The following is a 25,973-nucleotide window of genomic DNA, read 5'->3' as shown; positions in this document are numbered from 1 at the left end:
ATAATACATTAATTGTCTGATGAGTTAATCATTATCAAACAATGAATGTTAATCCAGAATCTTTTCTGTAAAGTGGCAGATCTCCTGAGGGACTCAGCTCAGGTCTCAAGGGACAGGTACTTCCAGATGCATTAGCTAGTGGAAGCAGTAGCCTCACTTGTAGAAGGTTCTGAGGCACCAGGTGAAGGAGATGAAGAGGCTCATCAGGGAGGATGAACAGAAAATCAACAGGCTTTTTAGAGAGACCCTGTGGACCCAACAGACTCATACTGTGAGAAAGGAGGGGATCTAGAAACTATCCCCAAATGATCTGTGGATGGAAACTCCTGAGAAAGACTGGAAACACATGATTTCTGGTAACTCATCTACAACTCATCTACAACTCCTTCTCCACATCCAGATCTGTAATTACAGACCAAATTAATATGCTGGGAAAAAATGAGGAAGACAAATTCCTTGAGTGCACACATCAGCTGAGCCTTAATCAAATACTCACAGAAAGAAGATAAGCAGGTTGGTAGGTATTGGAGATTCACTCCTGCAGGGAATGAATGCCCATAAACTGAATAATTTCATGTCTGTGGAGGTTTGCTGGTTACTTGTAAGCAGAGTCCAGATTACTGCAGAAAGACTGTAAAGTCTTGTCTGTGCTGCTCATCCCTGGGGGCAACAATGACTCTGCCAGGGGAGTCCTCCAGCATTCATGGTTGATTACATGGTTCTCACATTGAAGGTACAGCACATGGGGATTCCAGGTATAAGCTTTTTCCCCATGAGGACTCAACACAGAGGTTGTGCCATTTCCATCCTTGGAGGTTTTCAAGACATGACAGGATCAAGTCTTGAGCAACTTGGTCTGATGCCAAAGCTGTTCTGCTTTGACCAGAAGGTGAAACAGAGGCAGACTTCCTGAGGTCTTTTCCAGCTTGAATTATCCTGTGATCCCATGAAATCTGATGAAAACAAAACAAAACAAAACAAAACAAACATATGGAGAGGAATGATGTGGCCTTTTACATTTGCATTTACATTTTGTAATCCAGCTCTGAGAAATAAGAGGTGGGAGAACTGTAAATCTGAAAGCAAAAAGAGGATTAAAGTAGAACTGGGAGACATATGTGAGACCATGGGAGTTTTATCTTGACTATGGAAAGAGTAAGGTGTTTTACTGCAGAATCTGCCAATCATGCCTCTGAATCCTCAAAGTCTCACAAATCATCTGAGTGTTTGCTGATTCACTAGGCAGTGCAAAGATGTCCAGTTACCAAGTGCCACTCTCATCCGGTCTTTCCAGTGCTCTGACTGAGATTTAATCTTTTATTTTGTTCAGATAATCCTCTTTTGTCCTTACCTTTACATTCAGATAATAATGTGACACTTTGTGACACGATAAAGTAGGAAGACAATGCTTTATGGTTGGATTTTCAGGCAATTAGGTGCTACAAGGCTCAGACTTCAGAGTCACTGCATGAATATAGCTGGTGATGGAAGACCCCCTGGGCATAAACCAGGACCACTTCAACCAAAGTCAGACAGAGCTAGCCATTCTGGTTTCCCAGATGTAGAATGTTGTTGGTTTTATATATATATATATTTCTAATGCTTGAAAATACAAAGTGTAGATGTTTAATGTCCCTGTTTGCCTGAAGCTTCCATATCCCCTAAATTGCCAAGCTTCTACAACATAAATATATTTTATTTGGTGTTTTCCAAACAACTTGCCTTTCTACTGTGAGTTGGCCAGCCGAGATCAAATCTATCAAAAACATTTAGCTGGAAATAATGCAGCGACAGAAAAATTCAAGCTCTCATTGACAGTAGGCCAACTTCATTATCATTTTTCATGTGGGAAGACATTTAAGAAAATTTTGGCATTGTACTACAGGTAGAATAATCTTCATAGGTGTTTGAAGTCATTCACACATTTTGAAGTAATGGTAAAGTGTGGAAATGGTACATGGAGAGTCATGTGAAAATCTGCATCAATGTTAATATATCGCCATTTATTAGGCTACAGTAATAAGTAAATTCAGCGTGAGTAAAAAATATATATTTATTGACACCTGGATCCTACATATGCATTTCATTTATGGAGGCTATTTCTTTGCATAGTTTACACATACATAAAATATATATTCATATACTTAGGAAGTACAGAATGAAAAATAATTATTTAAGAACGGCCTATTTAAAGAAACAGTTCTTTTACATTCAGAACATTTCCGGAAAAGATTGTAGTATTCCATCCTTAGCTTCCTTTGCAAATAGCTGAGAAAAAAGAAGGGAAAAGAAAAAAAAAAACACCTGTGATTCTTTTTTTGTTTTTGTTATTTTTTCCCATGCAGTCATACATAAATAACTTTGAAAAGCCATTTACAGTATACTGGAGTGAGGTAGTGTATTCCTGCTGTTTACATCAATCTAAGCAGAGACTAGGTATACCAGATTTATTGGTGTCCTAATATATTAAATCAGACAACAAGCATTTGTACTAATAAAGAAGTGCAAGTATTTGCCAATTTATGTACTCCAGCAGATTTTTATATTAAAGCAAAACGGAAATCTATCAACTTTTCCTCCCCTCTCCCTTTTCCCTTTCTTTCTTTCAACCTTCTTGGTAATTTCTAAACAGTCTCCCACTACTCCCTAGCAGAAAAGCAATCATTCCGTAATTGTGTGGTTTCTAACCTTAGAGCTACAGATGTAAAATAGCACAAGGTATGCCAAACTCATAATGCCAGATTTATTCTACAGATATAGAAGCACAATGTGAAATCTCTTCCAGCTATCTCAGCTGTGTTTACACATTTCTACCTACTATACTGCAAACACTTCTGTACTGTTGATAGACAAAGACTGTCTTCTGGATGGCTTCTTTCTCCAATTCCCAAAGCACTTTGTCATATGTTCCTTATGGCAACTATAAAAAACTTAGTTACACAGATTAAAAAAAAAAAGTGTTAGGTTAGACAGCAGAGACAAGATAAAAATAGACTTACCAATATATGTGAACAAATGGTTTTATCTACAGTTGGTATTTTTAGCAACGCATTTTAAATGCAATCTTTTTTTTTTTTTTTTTTTTTTTTTTTTTCCTTGTGTTATAAAAGGATTCAGACATTTTTGACAACTGAAACATTTGACAAATTTTTAATGCAAAATTAAAAATAAGTCATTTTGTAAAATATCAAAAACTGTTTGTTTGTGATTTTGATTTCTGCATTTCTACAGCTTCATTTTTTCTTCTACTACCTTGAAAAATACAAAAATGATCTATTCTTTCTTGCCAGTGGTGGTGAAAACTTCTGACTTGCTGGCATAGAAATAATAATAATAATAATAAAGAATACATTCCCTTAAAATTTCTTTAGTTATTGTTTCCAGATACAAAATTATATCACATTTTAGTGTTATTCTTTAATGTCATTCTCTGCTACCTTATCAGATAAGTTATTGCTAGCCATTCTTCCCATCAAGGATAAAATAATTGATACATACAGTTTCTGAAAAGCATTTTGTCTGAGAGACTTATCTGTGTACAGAAGAGAAATAAAAGTCGGACCATTTTTCTGTCATAATACTTCTAAAAATGGACTGCAGAGTGTTTAAGCACAGATATCAGTATAATTTAAAGAATGGCTATACACTTGCAAACTCACTCCACCCCATTTTGCATTCATCTCGGCAGGAAAGCACTTCATAGCTGTAAAGGAAGAAAGTACAGAGAAAAAATTATGATTGATAGGTGAGTTTGGAAGTGATGAAGGTACCTGGAATTTAGTACTTATGTGCTTTCAAAAATACATGAAGCATGTGTTAATACTGCTTGTACTTATCCTACAAGTCTGTGCTTGCGAACAAAAATACAAGACTAGACAAAATCACTTGAAAATATACCAGAAGAAACAGTGTGACATCCTCTTTTTTATGCTCATCTTTGTTGAAATGTGAAGTATTTGCAATAAGTTCAAAACAATTTTGAGATTTAGGAGTTTTGGAATGGTATTATTAATCTTTTATTCACTTGTATAATTAACTGTGATCAGTGTATAATTGTATAATTAACTCTGATCATCTTAATGGGAATACCCATAGAAACCCCTACCTTATTTCTCAGTGAATTTAAAAAATAAGTTTATGAAATCAATAATGAAAATATAAGGGACTGAGTTTTAATTTCAGCTTCAATTGTGTTTAAAATACTGGAACTTGTCACATTAGTCTTGTTACTGTTTCTTGGAGTGGGATGGTGGTTATGCTACAGTGGGAAATGGCATGAATTTCATGTGAACTTTTATTAAACCCTGTATTTGACTTAACAGACTTGACTACAGTAAACGTGTCCATAATAGCTCTGTATCAATGAACTTGGTGTAAAAAACTGTCTGGCCACGGGGATAACAGAACCCCACTTGGAGCCATGACAAACCACATTGTACTTTATTATACATATACGTATGTTTAGTAAAAGGAACATAATGCTCCTGAGAAGCTTCCTATCCTTCCGCAGCACCGGGGACAATGGTTTTATGCATAGAGGTAAAATATTAGAATACTTACAGTCATCAGTAAATTGATACTTGATCTTAGAAAAATTAACTGACAAAACAAAATGAGAGCACTTGCTACACAGGCTGTTCCGAACACATTCAGACAACATAGTAAAATACAGGTGTAAAAACTTCTGCTAACTTACTTTTTCTGTCACGTTTAAACAAATTAATGTACCACCAACTTCCCATTAAGCAAAGATTAAAGCTGTCATTTGAAGTTAATCAAGTCTCCTGAAACATTCTCATAAAAAAAGCCAGATGTGTAATTTCTACATGCTGTAGACATATACTTTAATCCAAACAGGTCAACAGCTTTCAAGGTGTTTGTGCAGATCAAGACAGAAGAGCTTTTAACTTTAGATTTTCCTTTTTATTCTGCAAATAGGGTTAACATTTTCCAAGGATGGAGAATATGATTCCAGTACAGGCAGTTGCTTAGAAAAGTAAAAGACAGATTGAAGTTGGCAGAATATCAAAGTTAGACACTTCCAAGGTTTGAAATTAATCTTAGAGAAAGTTTACAAAATATTTGTGAATTTACATTTCCTTTGAGAACTTTTTTTCAGCTGTTGTTTCAGATATAGATGCAGTTAGTGAATTTTTCTTCTCTGTTCCAGCACCTTTGCCCTCTCTCATCTAAGCATGACTTTTCTACTGTTGTTATGCAAGTGTTCCTACACTGTTTTGAATCATATAAGAAAGGAGAAAAGACAAAATCTTCCTCCTTTTTACCATCTTGCATTAGTTTCACAAGGTACAACTTACCAACAGATAATTCTTCCATTTAATTTGAATGAATACTGGAAAGTTATAGCTGTTTTAAAACAGAAAATAAGGGAATTTAGGAACTTCATATGAAAGAAAAAACAGGACAAGGACAGTTTGAGGAGACATTCTATCATCAAATTTTGTTGTTGGAAAAACATTTTAGACACCTTATCCTTTTTTTCTTATACACATCAAGGGTACAAGCAGAAATAATGGCCTCTGGCTAATGATTGAAAGGTAATGTCAAAGAACTGTTAACCCAAGCACATGTGACTTATAACAAATTTCCCTCCTCTTCTTTCTTTTATCCTCTATCCAGAATATAAACGTAACACTTAACAAGTATGCTGCCATACACAGAAGACATAGAGTAATATTATCGGTTGAAGGGGATCTTCAGAGTTCATCTAGTCCAATCTCTCAGTTAAAACAGGTACAGTTACTGCAGGCTATTCAGGGCCTTTTCCAGTTGAATTTTGGCTATCTATCTTCAAGTCTGGAAATTCCAAAACATATCTGATAAAACTGTGCCAAGTTTTAGGCAAACCACACGGCAAGCATTTTTCCTTAGATCTAATCACAATTTCCCATGTTCCAGCTTGTTTCTGTTGACATTTTTTCTTATTGCTCTGCACATGAGAAGAGTATGCACCCTGCCATCAGGTAGCTACAGACAGCACAAAAGTCTCCCCCAAATCTTCACTTCTTCAGACTGAAGAGACCAATTTCTCTCAGCCTATCTCCTTATATCACTTTGGCCAGCCCCCTAAGTATTAATGGCTTTGCTCTAGTATGCCCAAATCTGTCTTAGACTGCATAGCCAAAAGTTGACACAGTACTTCAGACACAGTCTTACAAGGGCCAAATGGAGAGGAAGAGTCCCTCCCCTTGACCTATTGGCTACACAGCTTTTAATACAACCAAAAGAGTGCTTGATTTGCTACTGCAAGGGCATACTTCAGACACATGGTTACCACATAGTGCATTAGGATTCTCAAGGCTTTTTCTGCCAAACTGTTTTCCAGCAATTTGCCCTGGGGCCCGTACTAATGCATGAGGTTATCTAAACCTGAGGCATTTACCCTGGGTTATGAGGGTTCTCATAACCCATTTCTCAGTCCTGTTGAGGTCTCTTGATGTTCCTGAAATCCCTGCAGAATATCTGGACATACCTGAGTGTGACATTGTCTACAAACTTGCTGTGAGAGAGAGTGCTTTGTCCTGTCACCACTAATAAAGATCATCTGTACTGATACCTGAGGGCTGCCACTTGCTGGACTTTGTATCACGAATCACCACCCATTGAGTCTAGTTTTCCAGCCCATTTTCCACGCACCTTATCATGCCCTTATCATGTCCATATCTCACTGGTTTGGTGGGAAGCATTTCTTGGGGACTCTGTCATACACCTTGCTAAAACCAATGTAAAAATCATCCACTGCTTTTTCCTTGTCTACATGTCCACTTGACTCACCACAGAAAGCAATCATGTCAATCATGCTTGGTTTGTCCTTTTAATATCCATGCTGGCTCTTCCCAGTCTTGAACAGTTTGGCGCGAGTCTGGAAACACATGAAGAAGAGGAGACTTGAGGAGGATGCACTCCATAGCCTTCCCAGAGATTAAGGTGAAGCTGAGAGTCTTGTGCTTCCCCCAATCCTCCTTCTTGTTCTTGTAAATTTATGTGATATCTGCAGTCAAGTTTATGCACCTCCTTGATTTCATTCATTATGTCCCCTGCAAAGCCAAAATAAATTTAAAAAATAAGATTGTGATTTTTATATGTGATGTAGTCAATGAATTCTAGATAAGTCATGCTTTGTCCTTGGTGAGAAAGGCTCATTTTTTTCTCCTGTTTCTTATAAATGATTTTGATATCCATGCAATTTTCATTAAATATGATTAGAAGAGGACTGTATGTCAACAAGATTGACCAGGGATGATCTTGATTTAACTTAATCTGAAAAGAAAGTCGGTAACACAAATACTTAGAGATGACAAAGACAGATCAATTAAATTATCATTTTTGTTGCTCTTCGTTTAGTGATTAAAATGACCTTCACACTGATTCCATTAGAAAGGAGGAGGGGGAGGGGTCCACATTATGTCTCAGAAATTGGCTCCTGGCTTTTATGGGATTTTTCTATATGTGTAAGGATATAAGATTAGAGACCTTGAAGGCACCCGTGTTTTAACAGGATTTGATGACATGAAGAATTCCACTCTCCTACTTTTTTCATACATCAGAAAGGATGTTTAACCAGCAGCTGTATTTGTTTTGAAAGATGCAATTGGATTTAGCCTAATCCCAGAGACGGGGAGAAAGAACCTCAGTTTATTAGCTCCTCTAAAGGGAGGCAACTGAATGAATTCCAGAGCACTTTGCAGTACTTTCAGCTCCCGGGAGAGCAAGAAAGACTCAAACTGAGTTGTACTGTTTATTCTATAACAATATGTTCTGATATATTTTGAAACTGATGATCCAAGATGCCAGGCACAAATTATGTTTCACAGCACTGTAATGTTGCTATCCATTTACTTTCAATCAGCACGGAAATATACCACAAAGTGCTTACTTATATACAAGGGGGAAACTTATTTACATCTACATCACAATTCACAGAATTTTAAATATACTGCAACTGAATACATGGAAATGAAATGCATAAAAAACATTTTCTCTCAGCAATTTGTGCCTAAGCACACAACAGAGCCGGTGGTGCAACTTAATAGATTGTTACAAATTAACACATCATGAAAAAAGGCCTCACAGCTTTCATAAATGAACAGTCTTAAACTTGTTTTTAGCAGACCAATGGAAGACATTTTTAAAATACACAGGGTATGTATGCTTTGCTGCTCTGCTCAGAATACTTTTGAGAACCATCTGATGAGTGCTTCCTGCTACTTTCTAGAATGCCTCTCTTTGAATTTTCTGAGCTCAGGAAGAAGAAATAGTTCAGTCCCATTTCTTGTTCTCTTCCCTCCCATAGTCTCTATTCTCTGAGAGATGAAAGGTTGCTGCAGATGATGGAATAACTAGCACAACCCTTCTCAGTTGTGTTGGTATCTTTCCTTTTGAGGGAGCATCACCAGCATGAACCAGAAAAGGGAGGGATAAGCAAGGGGAGATGGGGTGTGAGAATAAAGAGCTGGTGATGTGTGAGCAGGATGCTTGTTTGTTGCTGATGCCTTCACCTGATCACAGCACTCTGACCTATCTTTTTATGAAACTCCATTTTTACTACTTTGTGTGTGTGTGTACATGCTAGTGAGCTGTGAGAAATGTATTTCTAGTAAGCAAAGGTTGTTAGAAACAAGATTGATCTATTATTGCAGTCTTAATTGATGCAAGTGCCTGCAAAGGTAGCCTGCTCTGGTGTCTGTTAATCTGTCTGTGATCAGCCATGGCTGTAGAGTGTGTGTGTGAGAGAGAGAGAGAATCTCTGATAAGACTCTAGCTCCACGTTGTCTATAAGCACTCAAGGTGGAGATGAAAACCACAATTAGCACCCTAGTGAAATAAATTCATTAAATAAGCAATTGGTCTTAGCAATGAGATCATCTCTCTGAAGACTGTTTCTTTCAGGTTCTCATGGTACATCATGTTTTCCGGTCACTTCATCACCTTGGTGGACAACCACTAAATTCACGCTAGTTTGTGAATGTCTTTGCCATACTGGGAGCCAAAAACTGGACCCAACACTCCATACTCAGTCTCACAAATGTCATATACAGCCATGGATCACTTCTTTGGACCTGCTGGCTACTCTCTTGCTAACAACCCAGGAAGCTGTTGGTCTTTTCTACAAGGACACTGGCAACTCTGGCAACTTATGCTCAACTTGTCCTTTGGGACTGTCAAGACTTTCTACAAAACTGCTTTCCAGCCAGTTAGCAAACACTCTTTGTTGCTGCATGGTATTATCCTGTCCTTGAGGGCAGACTTCAAAAAGCGTCAAAACCTTTCAAAGTATTGTTTATCCACCTACTCTATTATCTCCTCCAAAGCTCCAGGCACCTTTCTAAGTCAGCCAAAGTGATATTGAATCTCTAGTAGCTCTGTGAAACACATGTGGCTTTCTAAGCTTTCCTTTCCCAGAGTTCACTCCCTTACAATCTCCCTCTCTGGCATATAGTCTAACTGAATCTACATTTTGTGAATCCACAAAAATAGCTGAAAGGATGAAAAAAACAAACAAACACCACCACCAACAACAACAAAATATAAAATATTTTTGTGCTTCTGAGGAGCACTATAGACACAAGATGCTGGAAAACTGCTCTATTCTCTTTCCCAATGCTAGTACATTGAGTAAAGTCTCCATTCAGACACATTGACATCTGCCTTTCTAGGTTTAATAATCCACTGAAGACACTGTTTTAGCAGGGCACAATATTTAAAATTTGTCAACTTTTTAGATCTTATTATTAATATCTGTGTGTACGTGTGTGTGTGTGAAGAAAGATAAACTATGAAGGGAGTTTAGATTACTTCTAGCTGCTTCTTTAAAGTTTTAACTGTTGGCATATTTGTACCATGGTTCAAAGACTAACTGAAAAACTGAACGCAGTCCAGTTATTAACTTATGCACATCTTTTAAAATTATGTAATTATTTAGTGTCCAGTATATTATTAAGGGCATTGTCTGTAATAGAATAAAGTGCTTGCTACACAAAGATTGGAGACACAGATGAATATGATATTTTTTTCATGTTCACTTATTTCGCTGTTTTGTTTATTTTTCTCTCTAGCACTTTCCAGCTGGGAAGTTACTCTTCACTTGACTATGCTCTACTACTTTGTGGTGGTTTCACACCAGTAGGCAGCTAAACACCACCATGCTGATCTCTCACTCCTTCATTTCAGAAGCACAAGAAGAGAAAAAAAAATATGAAAAAAATAAAAATAAAAGCTTGTGGGTTGAGATATGAACAGGGAGATCACTCACCAAATATCACCACAAGCAAAACAGACTCAACTTGGGGAAGATTAATTTAATTTATTGCCAATTAATAACAGACTAGAGCATTGAGAAATAAAAAGCAAACTGAAACCACCTTCCCCTGATCCATCCTCTCCTATATTGTCCCCCCGAGCAGTGCAGGGCTCTCCACGAAGATTCATTCCAGGGTGCTCAAAAAGCTGGCTGATGTCATTGCAGGACCTCTCTCAATTATTTTTCAATGGTCTTGGAAATCTGGAGAGGTCCCAGTAGACTGGAAGCTGGTAAATGTTGTACCAATTTTCAAGAAGGGCAAGAAAGAAGACCCTGGTAAGAGAGCACAGGAAGTGCCGCACTAACATGTGTAAGAACTTCTTCACGGTGAGGGTGACGGAGCACTGGAATGGGCTGCCTAGGGAGATTGTAGAGTCTCCTTCTCTGGAGATATTCAAGGCCCATCTGGACATCTACCTGGGCAACCTGCTCTAAGGAACCTGCTTTGGCAGGACCTTTCGAGGTCCCTTCCAACTCCTTCAGTTCTGTGATTCTGTGATTCTGTAACTACAGGTCTGTCAGTCTCATGTCAGTGCCTGATAAAATTATGGAGAAGATTATCCTGGGAGTTACTGAAGTGCACCTGGGGGACAATGTTGTCATTGGTCCCAGCCAACATGGGTTCACAAGGGGTAGATCCTGTTTGACTAACTTGATTTCCTTTTATGATAAGATCACCATCTAGTTGACCAAGGGAAGCCAGCTGATGAAATCCTTTTGGATTTCAGTAAAGCTTTTGACACGGTTTCCCATAGGATCCTATTGGACAAAATGTCCAGCATACAGCTAGATTAAAAAAAAAAAAATCATACAATGGGTAAACAATTGGCTGATGGGTAGGGCTCAAAGGGTTATGGTAAATGGGCTTACATCAGGCTGGCGGCCAGTCACTAGTGGGGTCCTCCATGGCTCCATTTGAGGGCCAGTTCTTTTCAATGTTTTCATAAGCAATTTGGATGTAGGACTAGAAGGTGTTTTGAGTAAATTTGCTGATAATACTAAATTTGGAGGAGTTGTTGACTCTGTTGAGGGTGGAAAGGCCTTGTGCAGAAAGATCTGGATAGATTGGAGAGCTGGGCTATCACCAACTGCATGAAGTTTAACAAAAGCAAGTGCCAGGTCCTGCACCTGGGAAGGGGCAACCCAGGCTATATGTACAGACTGGGGGACGAGACGCTGAAGAACAGCCCCACAGAGAAGGATCTGGGGGTTTTGGTTAATAGCAAGTTGAAAATGAGTGTGGCCTGGCAGCCAGGAGGGCCAACCGTATCCTGGGGTGGATCAAGCACAGCATTGCTAGTCAGTCAAGGGAAGTGATTGTCCCACTCTACTCTGCGCTGGTGCGGCCTCACCTTGAGTGCTGTGTGCAGTTCTGGGCACCACAGCACAAAAAGGATGTGAAACAATTGGAGAGTGTCCAGAGGAGGGCTACGAAGATGGTGAAGGGCCTAGACATACAAATAGCGGCTGAGGTCACATGGTTTGTTGAACATGAAAAAGAGGAGGCTGAGGGGAGACCTCATTGCAGCCTACAGCTTCGTCACGAGGGGGAGTGGAGGAGCAGGTGCCGATCTATTCTCTTTAGTCACCAGTGGCAGGACCTGAGGGAACGGTGTCAAGCTGAGTCAGGGGAGGTTTATGCTAGACATCAGAAAGAATTTATTCACTGAGAGGGTTGTTGCACACTGGAACAGGCTCCCCATGGAAGTAGTCAATGCACCAATACTGTTGGAGTTTAAGAAGCATTTGGACTATGCCCTTAGTCATATGGTCAGAATTTTTGGGTAGAGCTGTGTGGTGCCAGGAGTTGGACTCGATGATCCTTATGGGTCCCTTCCAACTCAGAATATTCTATGATTCTATGATTCTATTACTAACAAACTAGAGCAGTGAGAAACAAAGAAAGAAAAATGACCTAAAAACAACTTCCCCCTTCTTCCACCTTCTCCCCCTGAATGGCACAGGGTAATGGGAAATGGGGTCTGTGGTCATTCCTTAATGCTTCGTCTCCACAAGTTCTTCACGGTCACCTTCTGCCCCTGCCCCACGTGGGATCCCTTCCATGGGATGCCGTCCTTCCCAAACTGATTCTGTGGGAACTGCCCGCCCACAGGCAGCAGCTCTTCAAGAACTGCTCCCACATGACTCCGTACCATGGGGTCCATCCATCAGGAGCAAACTGCTCCAGCACGGGCCCCCCATGGGACCTTGGTGGCTGCAGGGTTGTTTTTCTCTACATTTTCTCACTTCTCCCTCCCAGCTCCTGTTGCTCAGCAGTTTTTGTTTTTTCTCTTTCTTAACTATTCTCTCCCAGAGGCCCAACCAGCATCGCTCCCTGGCTCAGCTCTGGCCAGCAGTGGGTCCCTTTGGAGGCAGCTGGTGCTGGCTCTGGTATGACATGGGGCAGCTGCTGGGCCCTGCTCACAGAGGCCACTCCTGAAGCCCCCCGCTACCAAAACCTTCTCATGTAAACCTTAATCCACAAATGCTGGATGGCACATTCTTCCCCAGTGATGGCTGTGTGAGATGATCTTCACTAATACATTAACTTCTAGTTATGCCAAATTCAACAACAAGACCAAAAATATATAACTGCAAGACTGTTAGGATATCAACAGTCTAAAGACAAAGTAAATTCAAGGTTCTTGCTTTGGATAGTGTGTTTATTACATCTAGCAAGACTTATGGCTTCTACAGTTCATGGAAAGATTAGTTAACATTATCTGAAAGATCAGAAAATATTACTAATTTAATGAACACATTCATCATGCACAGTAAGGAAGTCTGATGACAATAAATAAGTTAAATATTTCAGTCAATATCATCTTGAAAGCCCATTTTTTCACTACTATTCAGGTGAGAATATTTTAGGAAGCAAATATTTTCTTTATCTCTCATTTCAATTTGAACTTAATTCTATGTTTATCTCCTTGTTCTGTTGCCTGAGATTATTTATTTTGAAGAGGGAAGATGGAGAACAAAACAAGACCATTATTTTGTCACTTCCATTTTTATGGCCTTAATATTTGGCTGGATACATCTCCTTATATACTGTATCCAAATTAGAGATATAATATTTAATTTTTTAATCAAAACTGTTTTTTAACTAAATAAAGTCATATAGATGTAAAAGGATGATATTTATTTATTTTAATTTAATTTTTAGGGTCTCCTTTATTTACCAAATAATTAAAATTATTTTACTATTGATTTTGCTGAGGGGGAAAGATATTCTGAGACAAAACGTGGCTGAACAAGAAAAGATGTCATAAAATTGAGATAATATTTGCATTTCTGGAAGTGTCACTGAAATGTGCACCATTAAAAAATTCACTCATAAATGAGAATGAGTCAATATACCAAACAGTCAAATCTGCATATGAGCAAAATTAATTTTAAGCATTTGAACCATTCCCTGAGTTCAAACTAACTCAGCTCAGTTCATATTTAAATTAAGGATGTATGGAATTGTTTGAAACATTTTGGTATAAGTTCATATGCAAGCTAGGAGTGACTTTGTTTTTTAGGATTTTGTATGAAGTGAAGGTGTAAGGTAACAGGAACATTCTCTGGACGTTTGTAAGGGTCTGAAAAAGGGTCTAGCTCTCCATTGAGAACATCACAGGTTTACTAGTGAAAGATTCCTACAGAGTACATATATCTGACCCTTATATTCATTAATGGGATGGTATTCACACTGTAGAATTGGTTACTGTACAAAGTCAGACTAAGATATCAGATGAATCCTGGTCAGTTTTATCCTGTTTTATAGGTTTATTTTACACAATGAGGAAAACTGTTTAATATGACTTTTATTCTATAAGGACTGCTCTAACTCTCCCAGATAAATTTTACTTTCCCTTTCCAGCTGTGCATGGTGAGCTTTTCTGATAAGTTTGAAATCATATTAACATACTTAATAGAGTATCACTCCATGAAATGATAGACATTACAGGATAAATTAAGATAAAACACCATGTAATCACGGAGGTGTTGGAATTAAAAGAAAAATAATAATGAAAAAGCAGCATTCCTCTGTATCAGCACAAAATCTTAGTATGTATTAGACAACCTCTACAATTTCACAAAACCTCTTGAATTCATAGAATCATAGAATCATTAGGGGATGATAGACCTCCAGGGTCATCTGGTCCAATCATCACCCTACCACCAATGTCACCCACTAAACCATGTCCCCAAGTACCAAGTCCAACCAATTCTGCTTTATTTGAATGTTTGGTCAAATGTGATGAAATATAATACCTGATTATAAACCTGAAATATAATACCTGATTATAACTATGAGAAGGAGGAAGGGAGAGGAGAGAAACAGAGAAGGAACGGGGAGAATGTGTTTTTTCTAGTCTGAGGTCTCATTATTCTGTGTCAGCTATCTTGCTTGACGTGTATTTTCTTCTTCCAGGACTGCAACAAACAGTATGCACCTAATAAAAACAAACCATTACAATATGTAGACACTTAGAATTCATTCAATGGGTTTTAAATATATGAAAGTTTAATGTTTTCACAGATATGTGATCCAGAAATTTAAATGGTTGATAAAAGAAAAGTCTCCCATTTAATATTTCAGTTTCAGTGTTTAGTTTTTGCTATAAGTAGTTAATAAATCTCTAAACATCAGGTATTTTTGTCCTGCAGTATGATTAAACATTTTCAAAAGTAGTCTAATAAGAAATACATCTCAGGTTACCTCTACACATGGCTTAACCATAAACTGCAAAACATAGATATTTTAACCATAACAATATCAACTGTAGTTAGATTACCAAACCATATATTTCAAGGCACATAACATGTTTGCAGCTGTGTTATGAAGGTGAATTAAAGCTGAGCATAAGTAGTTGCTGGGCTTTGAAGATGTCCTCCAAACTGTAGAGGATTCTTCCAGCAAAGTCATGATTTATCAAGTGTTCACTGAAAGCATTTGTTTCACCCTTCTATGGGAAGCTTTAACAGTATTACAATCCTACTGATTTGGACAGGGCATTTATAATATACCCAAGAAAATATGTGTCCTCGGAGAGTCTGAAGAGAACAGTGAACTCCAGAATGAAAAGTAATAAACAGACTTTGTTGGACTATAGTATTTCTTCTGTATCCTGCTTCTAGTAAAATGTCTCAGTGTGTCTCTAATGTAGGTGCAACATAACATACCTGACTTCCCTAACGATGAATTATGTCACAAGCCAAATAGACATATGGATAAATTATTCCCTACAGAAATCTGCTCTTGAAATACTTTTTCTTTCTCCACTTTGGTCCCCACGTTCCCCAGCCAATGATGTGTTAGAAACTTGTTGATCACATTAGCATATTTTATGACTGAGCAGAGGAATGACTCTCTCATTAAGTTTTATTATTTGAAATATTAGCCTCCTTTCAAAGAAAGTGTAATAAATAAGTGTCTATAAGATTAATGGAAAACATGCTGCTTCCTTTTGACATGCCCTTAAATTTCTGAGTTGTAGTAACTTGAAAACCTCATTATTTATGCCAAAGCTCTGACTGCCAAGTTATATGGGTTTTGTACTCCCCCATTGTTTACAGGATGACATTTGTTCTTTTGTCTCTGGAAGGATAGTGTGGAAACAAGGGAGCTGACACACAAACAAAAGGTTATTTTTAAATGCAGAACTGTTAACTGCAAACATGGCTCACATTCTGCCTATTATGAACTTTGCAAGACAGGTATTGTTTTCTCAGATAATAATTCTAAATTCAGCATGCTATTCAGAGACATCATCCTCCTACTCTGTAATAAACAGATAACTAATGGCATACCAGCAAGCATGTTTTAAAGATTTAAAATCTAAGCTGGCAAGGAAAGCCTTAATAAGAGCCCTGCATATCTGCACATTATAAACTGATCTGTAACAGCATAACTGCAGTTCGTTTTTTACAGAACACCTTTCATCTAAAGCACACATGCTCAGTACACTTGGGGACCTCAGAGGGGACCTTACCACTTTGCCAGGAGGAAAACAGAGTTTTGACGTCTATTGATAACAGTTACAGACTCATTAACATTTCCTCTTGCAGCATACTATTTTTTTTAATAACCATTCCCTCCCAAATCCTTGTTCTTATTGACCCTCTCTGTCCCATTACCATTTGGAGAAGGTTTCACAGGCTAACATCCTACCTCAGTCCATGGCAATGTCTAATTAAAGTTCTTTCCCAGAGGGCTGATCTATGTACTTACATTCCTGTTCCCCATCTTCAGGAGCTGAAAACCCATCCTCAGGATAGATTCTTGATCTGAAAAATAAATAAATAAATAAAGATTTAGCGCAATTATATCTACATTATTGGCCAGTTTACTGTTTTGCTGTTGAATGTCTCTTGTCAATGGCTTTCTATTACTAATGCCCAGGGAAGCTAGAAGCTGTCAAACACAATAACATGAATTCAAAAGCATCCTTCTATCTGTAAATTAGGTCCACATTTATGATCAATTCTTTTTCCTCCAGATACTCTAATACTAAAAAAGGTGTAATAGAATAAGAAAGAATACCTGATACTTGATGGACAATATCTGCTGAAAAAATGATTAAGAAAATTATGTGATAAATATCAGTACCTTACATATATTTAGAAAAAAAAAAAAAAAAAAAAAAAAGATGGTTAAGTATAGTGAGATGCATTTTAATTACTCTATAACTTCCTAGTTGTCCCAGTGAGCTTGGAGAGGGAGAAACATGATGGATTTATATCATTAGGAATTTGACAAGCTGAAATGATGTACATTAAAGGCTTATTTAATCAGTATACTTAACAACTATTTACAGGCTGGTTGTATTTTTACGGTGTTGGGCTGATCACATTTATTATACTACCTATATTTGACTGACTATATTTGTTTTATTCTCTGCATGTATTTTATTTTTTCCTTGATCATCATGTTTCACCTACATTTTGGAATTTCTCTGTTTGGAAGTCTAGCTTATCTCCTGCACCAGCATAATAATATCAATAACTTTTATAATTACAGGGACAGTGACAAAGAGATGGGCTGGTGCAACAAAGGGATTAGAAAGGGAGCATGAAGCTGCAAGTGCTAATGGAAAAGAAGAATAACTCTATTGTTGTGTTAGCAATTACACGCTGCTGCGATGGTTCCCACCCCTAGAATTAGCTGCTGCACAAGCCAATGCAAGGCACAGCTGCCTCTTCAGCAGCAGATGAGCAGGCAGGAGTTGGGTGGAACAACTGCTACATACTGTTACTATTGGATCATCTACCAAAGCAGTCAGGACTCACAGAGGGAGAAAAACTGCTTATGAAGAAAAGTGAATATCTGCCTGAGCCTTTAAGCAGAATCCATACCTTTCCTCTCACTTAGAGGCAACTTCATTACTAAGGATAAATTATGGTCTCTCTTTCTGAAAAGGTTTTTTCCTAAAGTGCCTCAGCCACTTCTGGCATGGGATAGATACCTCAACAAATACCTTGGGCTAGCTCTTCTAGCCATCTCTGAGAGCCTATTTCATTTATCAGGACATATTCTACAGCTTCTGTTTTGCATACTTGCTAACAGACAGCCATCATTAGAAAATAATTTTGCAAGATAGAACAAATTATTCACAGCTATTCATAGCAGTGGTGATAGGTGAAAAAAAAAAAAAAAAAAAAAAAGATATATTCACCTTGGGCAAAATGTGTTAGTGTGTGCACAGACAGTACTGCTAATCTTAAGAATGCAATAAAAATTTAAATGATTTTTTTCTACAGAAGTGCTTTATAATTATTTAATGTTGGCTTCATAGTGGACAATTTTCCTGAGCCCATGGGCTAGACAACAAAATCTTAATGTGACTGAGAACCACCAGACACAACCTGTTGTCTTAAGAAACTGGACAAAGCTCTTTGAAGAGCCAAGAGAAGCTCCAGAGTCATTCTTCATTGAGAGAGGACAAAAACAATTTGGGCTGGGCCAGGGCTGAGTTATAGTATGACCAGGCACTGTATCCTTCAGCAAAACCAGTTATATGGATCTTCCCCAAACTTAAGAATAGAAGTTACATGTAACAGTGGCTACCCATTTCACCACAGTATGTGTTTCTTTTTTAATATTTTTAAACAGTGCTATTTGATATATTTTATTATTTTCAGAAGGCTTAGTCCTGAATCTGTTCATTTATTGCTTTCATTTACTAAGTTGTTATTGTTAGAACAGTCTTTCCAACAAGGGCATTTAAGAGGTTTCTCTTCCCTTCCATTAGGAATGATAGCATTTTGTAATCTTGACTTCATTCTCTGCCAGCAATTGCTCAGGTAATTGAACTAAGTCCTTATTTCTTATTTGGGTTCATTACGCAAAATAGAAAAGAATAATGGAATAATTATGAAAACATCACTCTTTAAAAAGGGTGAAAGGAACAAAAAGAAAGACAGTTGACATACGTAAGTGGAAGGACCTGGTGTCTAACAATTTCCTGCTGGGTAGAACTTAATTAGTTCACCCTAAATTAGTGAGTTTGTTAGATTTGGATAGCTTTACAATGTTTAACAATGAAAAAGGTTTCTAAGTTTCTGCAGTTTTATCTGGGTGCTATTAACAATTGTCTGCATTTAATTTTCATAAACCCATTAAAAGGTTACAGCAATTAGAGAAGGAGGACTAAAAAAAAAAAAAAAAAAAAAAAAAAAAAAAGACACTCCTATCTTCAAGAAGGAGAAAATCCAGGCAACTACAGACTGACTGATCAGCCTCACTTCAAATCCCAGGAAGGTGATACAGCAAATCCTGGAAAGCATTTTAAAAATGTTTTTAAACCTATGAAGGAAAAGGAAAATAGTCAGCATGAATTTATGAAGTGGATATTGTGCTTAAACAACCTGGTAGCCTTCAATTATGAGATGAGCAGCTTCATTACTCCTGCAGTTCTTCTGTCTTGTGACCACCTTGAGACTTCCCTGCTCATCGCCTCATCCCACATAGAGTCTGCTGGCATGCAGACCCAAAGGTCCAGAACTGGAACACATGCAGAAGACAGTTGGAAATAGGATATAATGAGAATATTTAATTGACTGTGGTGATCAGGCACAGGGCTCAGTCAAGCAGCACTTGCTTATGAATGACTGGTCCTTTTATCCCTTTTTTCCCTTTTTTTTCCCACACTTGCCCTCCCGAATCGATTATGATCCCTCTCTTCCTGCTTCTGGGCCTGCCTTTAAGCATCCTATATGACATATTTTATACATCTCAACAAGCCTCTGAATGCCTTCCCTAACAAACTTTTCACTATCCCCAACTACTCTTAGCATCCTATACGTTCTTATGCCTCTGTAGCTTGTAAGTTTTTATTTTGTATGCTGTTCTGTGGAGAAAATTTCTTTCCGTGAATTCATCTTACTACAGGACTACAGGAAAGTCACCTTGGATAGCTCTCTGACTGACCCAGTCAGTTGCTTGAGCTCTGCTTATGCTTCCTGTCCCTTTTCCTCTGATCCTTGCCATGTCCTTGTGTTTAATGGGATGAGCTGTTAGTCAGATAACCCAAATGACCAGCTCCTAGGAACCAAGCTACATTTCAACTGAAAATATGGTTTCCACATGGCTGCAATTTTCACAGGGAAATATCTGTTTTCCTCCCAGTGCTTCTGCATGAAAGGAATATGAAAAATAAAAATGAACCATTTTGTGTTAGATTGGCTCCTCCTAAATGGAAACATTGGCATGTTTAACTGAACTGGGTGATTATTTTTTGACACCCCAGTGTTTTCTTCAGCTTTTACAAGGCAGGTTTCTCATACATAAATAAGATGTATAGTCTCAAGCATATATGAATAAAATTCTTGTACATTATTGATGGTATATATGATATAGTACTACTTATAGGATAAAGATCATGAGAAACCAGGCAAAGTGATCTAACCACTAATATATAATATTGCATGAGATGTACAACAGCAACAACAACCATAAATAAATAAATAAATAAATAAAAGTAGAAATACAAAGTACCTGCCAGAAGATATACTTAAAAATGTATGTATTTAGTATAGTCATTCATTATTTGCATAATTTAAAAAAAATAGTAATAAAAGTCCAACGGAAAGCAAATTTTAAAAAGTTATCTTCTAAATAGGCATTAGAAGATTAATGCTTTATTCTTGTAGTGAACTTTTCAATAAGAGCAGAAGATGAAAATGATTGTAACAGGTAATGTACCAGTTCCCACTTTAGCTGTCCTTTTAACAACATAATTTTGTGGTTCTGTCTGCTTGCTGGAGCTCTGTTGATCCCAATATATTTCATTTCCTTCCTAAGTGCCTGCCTGTGTAAGGTAAGACTATTCCAGAGTGTAGTGCCTTAGTCTCTGCAAAAGTGGTTGAGTTGATCTTTAATCTTTTCTCAAAATGAATTTTTCAAAATTATTTTAAATGAGCTTTTAGTGCCAGTGAAAGGTGTAAGATCTATTTATTGACTTTTTTTTTTTTTTTTTTTTTTTTTCCCATTTTCCCTCCTAGTAGGGACGTAAGATGCATATGTCATTACAACTGACAATTTCAAGGATAAATAATTTCTCCCATTATATCACAAACTGTGATAATGCAAACTTCCCCATGCTAACTATTATAGCCCACACTATTAATATCTCAACACTTCACAATCTATGTTTCATATGAGTGTAATAATTTTGCAAATGACTTTTGCAGATTCAAGAGAATACCAGGCCAAACTTCTTCTCCCACTCCAGCATGTTCATTTCAAAATTTTGTGTGCTTTTACATCCTTTCTCCTTTCTAATTGGCACTGATTTCAATTTAATACTTCAGCAAAGAAGCCTGCCCACTAAAATATAATCTGAAATTTCTGTATCATTTCACAAGAGAAACAGAAGAAATTTAGTGAGCTTCAGGCTATCCCAACAGCAGTTTGATTTTAACTGGTAAATACCATATTGCTTATTGATGATCTCCTATTTGTTTTTTCAAGGAGTATGGGGGAACAGGTACAAAATGCACACGTATAAAACATTTATTTGCAGCAGAATTTTCAATGAAGTTTAGTATTAAATCTATACATAAGGAGTTATCCAGCTTAAGGGGTTATCCAGCTGCCAGTGGCTAAGTTAATGTAATGGGACTAATGGATTTCACCAGGACTCCATTCTGAAGGGGCTGAAGTGTTCTCCTATCCTGACCATTTCCCGAGACTCACACACCACTTCCTGCTGCAGTTTTTCATTTTGGCAGTAGAAAAAAAAAATCTCATGCAAAGTTTGCTCATCCATATTCAAATAACAAAGACCGAAAAAATGTAGTCATCTAAGAGCAAGAAAAAGAAAGGAACAACATACATTAGGAAATAGTATATGTTATTTCCTTGATAAAAGGAAATGTAGTCTTCTCTATATTTTAAGTTTATTAAAACTGCCAAGATGAGAAAGTACAAAAACATTACAGGTGAAAGTCTCAGTAATATTTATGCTACAAGTAAAAGAGCTTCTTGTCTGAAAAAGCTAAATAAAATTATATGCATTGCAATAAGGCAATTTAAATACAATTAGCTTCAAAGCATATCACAAGATCTGTATTTGATAGACCAAAACACCAGACCTTTGAATTACTGGTGATACACTACACATGCACATACTGTACTGTACACTGCACATACTGAAAAGACTTTTCACTGAGGAGCCCTCCTCACACTGAGTCACTAAAAAAATGAATAGGTTAAGAAGAAATAGAGACATACATTCAGCTTAATCTCTAAATGTCATTTCTATATCACAAACTCAAAGCTATGGACTATAGATATGGAAGACCTCTCTCAAAAGTGACAAGACTTGAACCTACTGACCCTGCAATAAAGGAAGTACTTTGCTATCTGCTTAACAAGAAAACCATAGACAGCAGTGAATGCCAGGCTTTCATTGCATGTAATCTCTGCTTTGAAGTGCTGCATATAAGGAAAGGTTATGTTTAGAGGAGCAATGTTGCATTATAGCAGGTCAGTGGAGAGGTGGATCTAACATAAAGAAAAAACCTAGGAGATGATGTTATTTAAATTTAAATTTTCACTCTAATAATATCTTTTTTGTTTATTTGTCTAATCAAACAATGGCTACAAGTCTATTTTGTACAAGTCAAATGACTACAGAGCCTTTTTTTTTTTTTTTTCACTCTGTGTGACAGATTTGCTATGTTTTATGGTATTATGTGGCTTTATTCTAAAAACATCTCTTCAAATGTATGTTCACTTGTTCCTTAAGTATTCTGCCTGTTCTAAACAGTAGGTAGGAGACAAAAACAGAAAAAGTTAGCCCCCAAATTCTGCATTTTGCCCTGGTTCCTTCTATTTCTGAGATGGATTTCTCAAATAGCAGTACCATTTTGAGTCAGATTAAACTCACAGGGAAAAAAAAAAAAAAAAAAAAAAAAAAAAAAAAGACTATTTACACAGGCCCGAAAAATTAAATCTGTAAGTTCATGATTTGTTATGAGATGTATGTCTGATGAAATGGTCCCACATGACATCCTGGTCTCCAAACTGGAAAGAGATAGGCATAAGGAATTGGCTTGAAGGCTACACCCAGAGAGTGGTGGTCAATGGTTCCACGTCCAGGTGGAGGCCAGTGACAAGTGGTGTCCCTCACGGGTCTGTCTTGATTAATATCTTAACCAATGACATAGACAGTGAGATCAAGTGCATCCTCAGCAAGTTTGCAGATAACAACAAGCTGAGTGGTACAGTTGGTACAACAGAAGGAAGAGATGTCATCCAACAGTTCCTAGACAAGCTTGAGAAGTGGGCCCATGTGAAACTAATGAGGTTCAACAAGTCCAAGTGCAAGGTGCTGTACCTGGGTCAGGGCAATCCCAGACATGAGCACAGGCTGTGAGAAGAACTCACTGAGGGCAGCCCTGCAGAGAAGGACTTGGGGATTCTGGTGGATGGAAAGCTCAACATGACCCAGCAGTGTGTGCTTGCAGCCCAGAAGGCCGTGTCCTGGGCTGCATCAAGAGAGGTATGACCAGCAGGCTGAGGGGTGTGGTTGTCCTCTATTCTGCCCTTGTGAGGCCCCACCTGGAGTCCTGCATCCAGGTCTGGGGCCCCCAGCACAGGAAGGATGTGGGTCTGTTAACGTTGTCCAGATGAGGGCCACAAAGATGCTCAAGGGGCTGGAGTACCTCTCTTGGGAAGAAAGGCTGAGAGAGCTGGGGCTGTTAAGCCTGGAGAAATGAAGTCTCCTGGGAGACCTCACTGTGACCTTTCAGTACTCAAAGGAGACTTATAAAAAAGATGGAGAACAACTCTTTGCTCAGTCAGAAAATGACAGAACAAGGGAGAATGTTTTTAAACTGAAAGAGGGGAGATTTAGGTTAGAGGTTAGGAGGAAATTCTTCACTCAGAGGGTGGTGAGGCACTGGCACAGGTTGCCCAGAGAGGTTGTGGATGCCCCATCCCTGGAGGTGTTCACGACCAGGTTGGATTAGGCCCTGAGCAACCTGATCTAGTGGGTGGTGTCCCTGCCTATGTCAGGGGTGTTGGAACTAGATGATATTTAAGGTCCCTTCCAACCTGACACCTTCTATGAATCTATGATTTCATGATTCTATGACTTCTTACAAATATATAGAGAAACTATTTAGATCTACATAAGGCTTATTGTTTATGTATTTATAAAGCTAAAAAGATGGGAAAAAATGTTGTTTTGTTGTTGCTGTTGTTATTTATTTTTTATTTTGCATTATACCAGCTTTTTTTTTTTTTTTTTTTTTTTTCCCACTGCAGTTCTTTGAAAGCAAATTCAAGTTAAACACATTAAAAATACATTTTTCAGCCTTCTGAGTAATTTATCATGTACTCTTAGACTCAGAATTATAATTTTCTTTGGAAAAGACAGTCTAAGATCATCCAGTCCAACCTTTAAACTAACATTTCCATGTTCAGCATTAAACCATATCACTAAGCACTATCTGTACATGTTTTTGAAGACCTCCAGGGATGGTGACTCTAAGTCTCCCCTGGACAGTCTGTTGCAATACTTCAAAAATCTGTCAGTGAAGAAATTTTTCCTAATATCCAACCTAAACCTCCCCTGGCACAACTTAAGGCCATTTCCTCTTGTCTTTTCACTTGGTGCATGAGAGAAGAGACTGATCCCCATCTCACTATACTCTTTAAGGTAATTCTAGAGCACGATATAGTCTCCCCTGAGCCTCCTTTTCTTTAGGCTAAACAGCTAAAGCTTCCTCAACGACTCCTGATAAGATTTGTTCTCCAGACCTTACCAGCTCCATTATCCTGCTTTGGACACGCTCCAGCATCTCCAAGTCCTTTTTCTAGTGAGGGGCCCAAAACTGAACACACTATTCAAGGTGCGGCTTCACCAGAGCTGAGTACAGAGGGACAATCACTTCCCTCGTCTTGGTGGCCACACCATTTCTGGTCCAAGTCAGGATGCTGTTGGCCTTCTTGGCCACCTGAGCACACCACTGGCTCACATTTAGCCAGCTATCGACCCATATCCTTAGGTCCCTTTCTGACGGTCAGCTTTCCAGCCACTCTTTCCCCAGGCTGTATCGTTGCATGGGGTTGTTGTGCTTCAGGTACAGGACATGGCACTTGGCCCTGCTGAACCTCATAGAGTTGGCCTCGGTCCATTGGTCCAGCCATTTAGACTCATTATAAATTATGTTCAGTGAACTGCTTAAGTCTTATAATGACCTAGAGATGAATGCAGAAATCTCAGTAAGTGATATGGTTCTGTTGTGATAGTCCTCAAATACCATAATTTACCATAATCTTACCATAATTTGGTAAGATTTGAACCAACACTATGTTCAGTACTTTTTCCCAGCTATGGCTGTGGGGGGTTTTCACCTTTCTTCTTTGGAGGTGTTCATGTTCCTTTCAATGTCATGGATGAGATCTAGCCATACAATTTAGACTTTGTTTTCAATTAAAATTCTCTGTTAATCATTGCACTTGCTATCCTATAGCACTATATGTGCAGCATTGCCTTGATCTGTCACTTTGGTAATTTCATCAAAAAGCAGCCAGGCCTGCCTAATATAATCTGTAAATCCATGACGCTGGCTGTGTCTTGTACCACCAGTTCTCATCCTTTTTCTTTCATATGTCCTTTTTCTGTGAACCGTTGTGTTATTTTCATGGCTTAACTCTTTCTTTCAGCTTGCTTGTTCACAGTGAATATAGATATGTTCTTCTATAGGTGAATTAGGTATCTATGGAAAGGTCAGTATCATTTTGGCAGTATCTAGTGAAACAATTAAGTATGCTCTTAAAAACTTAAGCACACACTTTAATTATGTTTCATATTGAAGCTTCTGGGAATTTATATACATTTTGTAAATACTTCATGTAAGGAATATCCACACAGGATATTGACTATACATATCTAATTTAATATTTCTCATAGTTAATCAGTTATGGTGCATTCACATTAGTGCTTTTTTAAGCTTTGACTAACTAGCTAGCTGCAACAAAGTCTTAGTATTCAGGAAATGGAGTGCACCCTCAGCAAGTCTGCTGATCAGACAAAGCTCAGAGGAGTGGCTGAAGCCATTCAAAGGAAGGAAGGAAGGAAGGAAGGAAGGAAGGAAGGAAGGAAGGAAGGAAGGAAGGAAGGAAGGAAGGAAGGAAGGAAGGAAGGTA

At 38.0% G+C, this 25,973-nt stretch overlaps 1 long non-coding RNA gene across 1 annotated transcript in view; it reads left to right on the top strand.

Annotated features, from left to right (window-relative positions):
• Positions 1-10,644: 10,644 nt before the first annotated feature.
• Positions 10,645-25,973, top strand: part of LOC118170964 — a 19,652-nt gene continuing 4,323 nt past the window's right edge. The window contains exon 1 of the long non-coding RNA XR_004752969.1: positions 10,645-10,654. This is a non-coding gene — a long non-coding RNA (uncharacterized LOC118170964). The remainder of the gene's footprint in view (positions 10,655-25,973) is intronic.

The sequence above is a fragment of the Oxyura jamaicensis genome, chromosome 8, assembly GCF_011077185.1.
Source record: "Oxyura jamaicensis isolate SHBP4307 breed ruddy duck chromosome 8, BPBGC_Ojam_1.0, whole genome shotgun sequence".
Taxonomy (NCBI): Eukaryota; Metazoa; Chordata; class Aves; order Anseriformes; family Anatidae; genus Oxyura; species Oxyura jamaicensis.
This window is presented reverse-complemented; position numbering and strand designations above follow the sequence as displayed.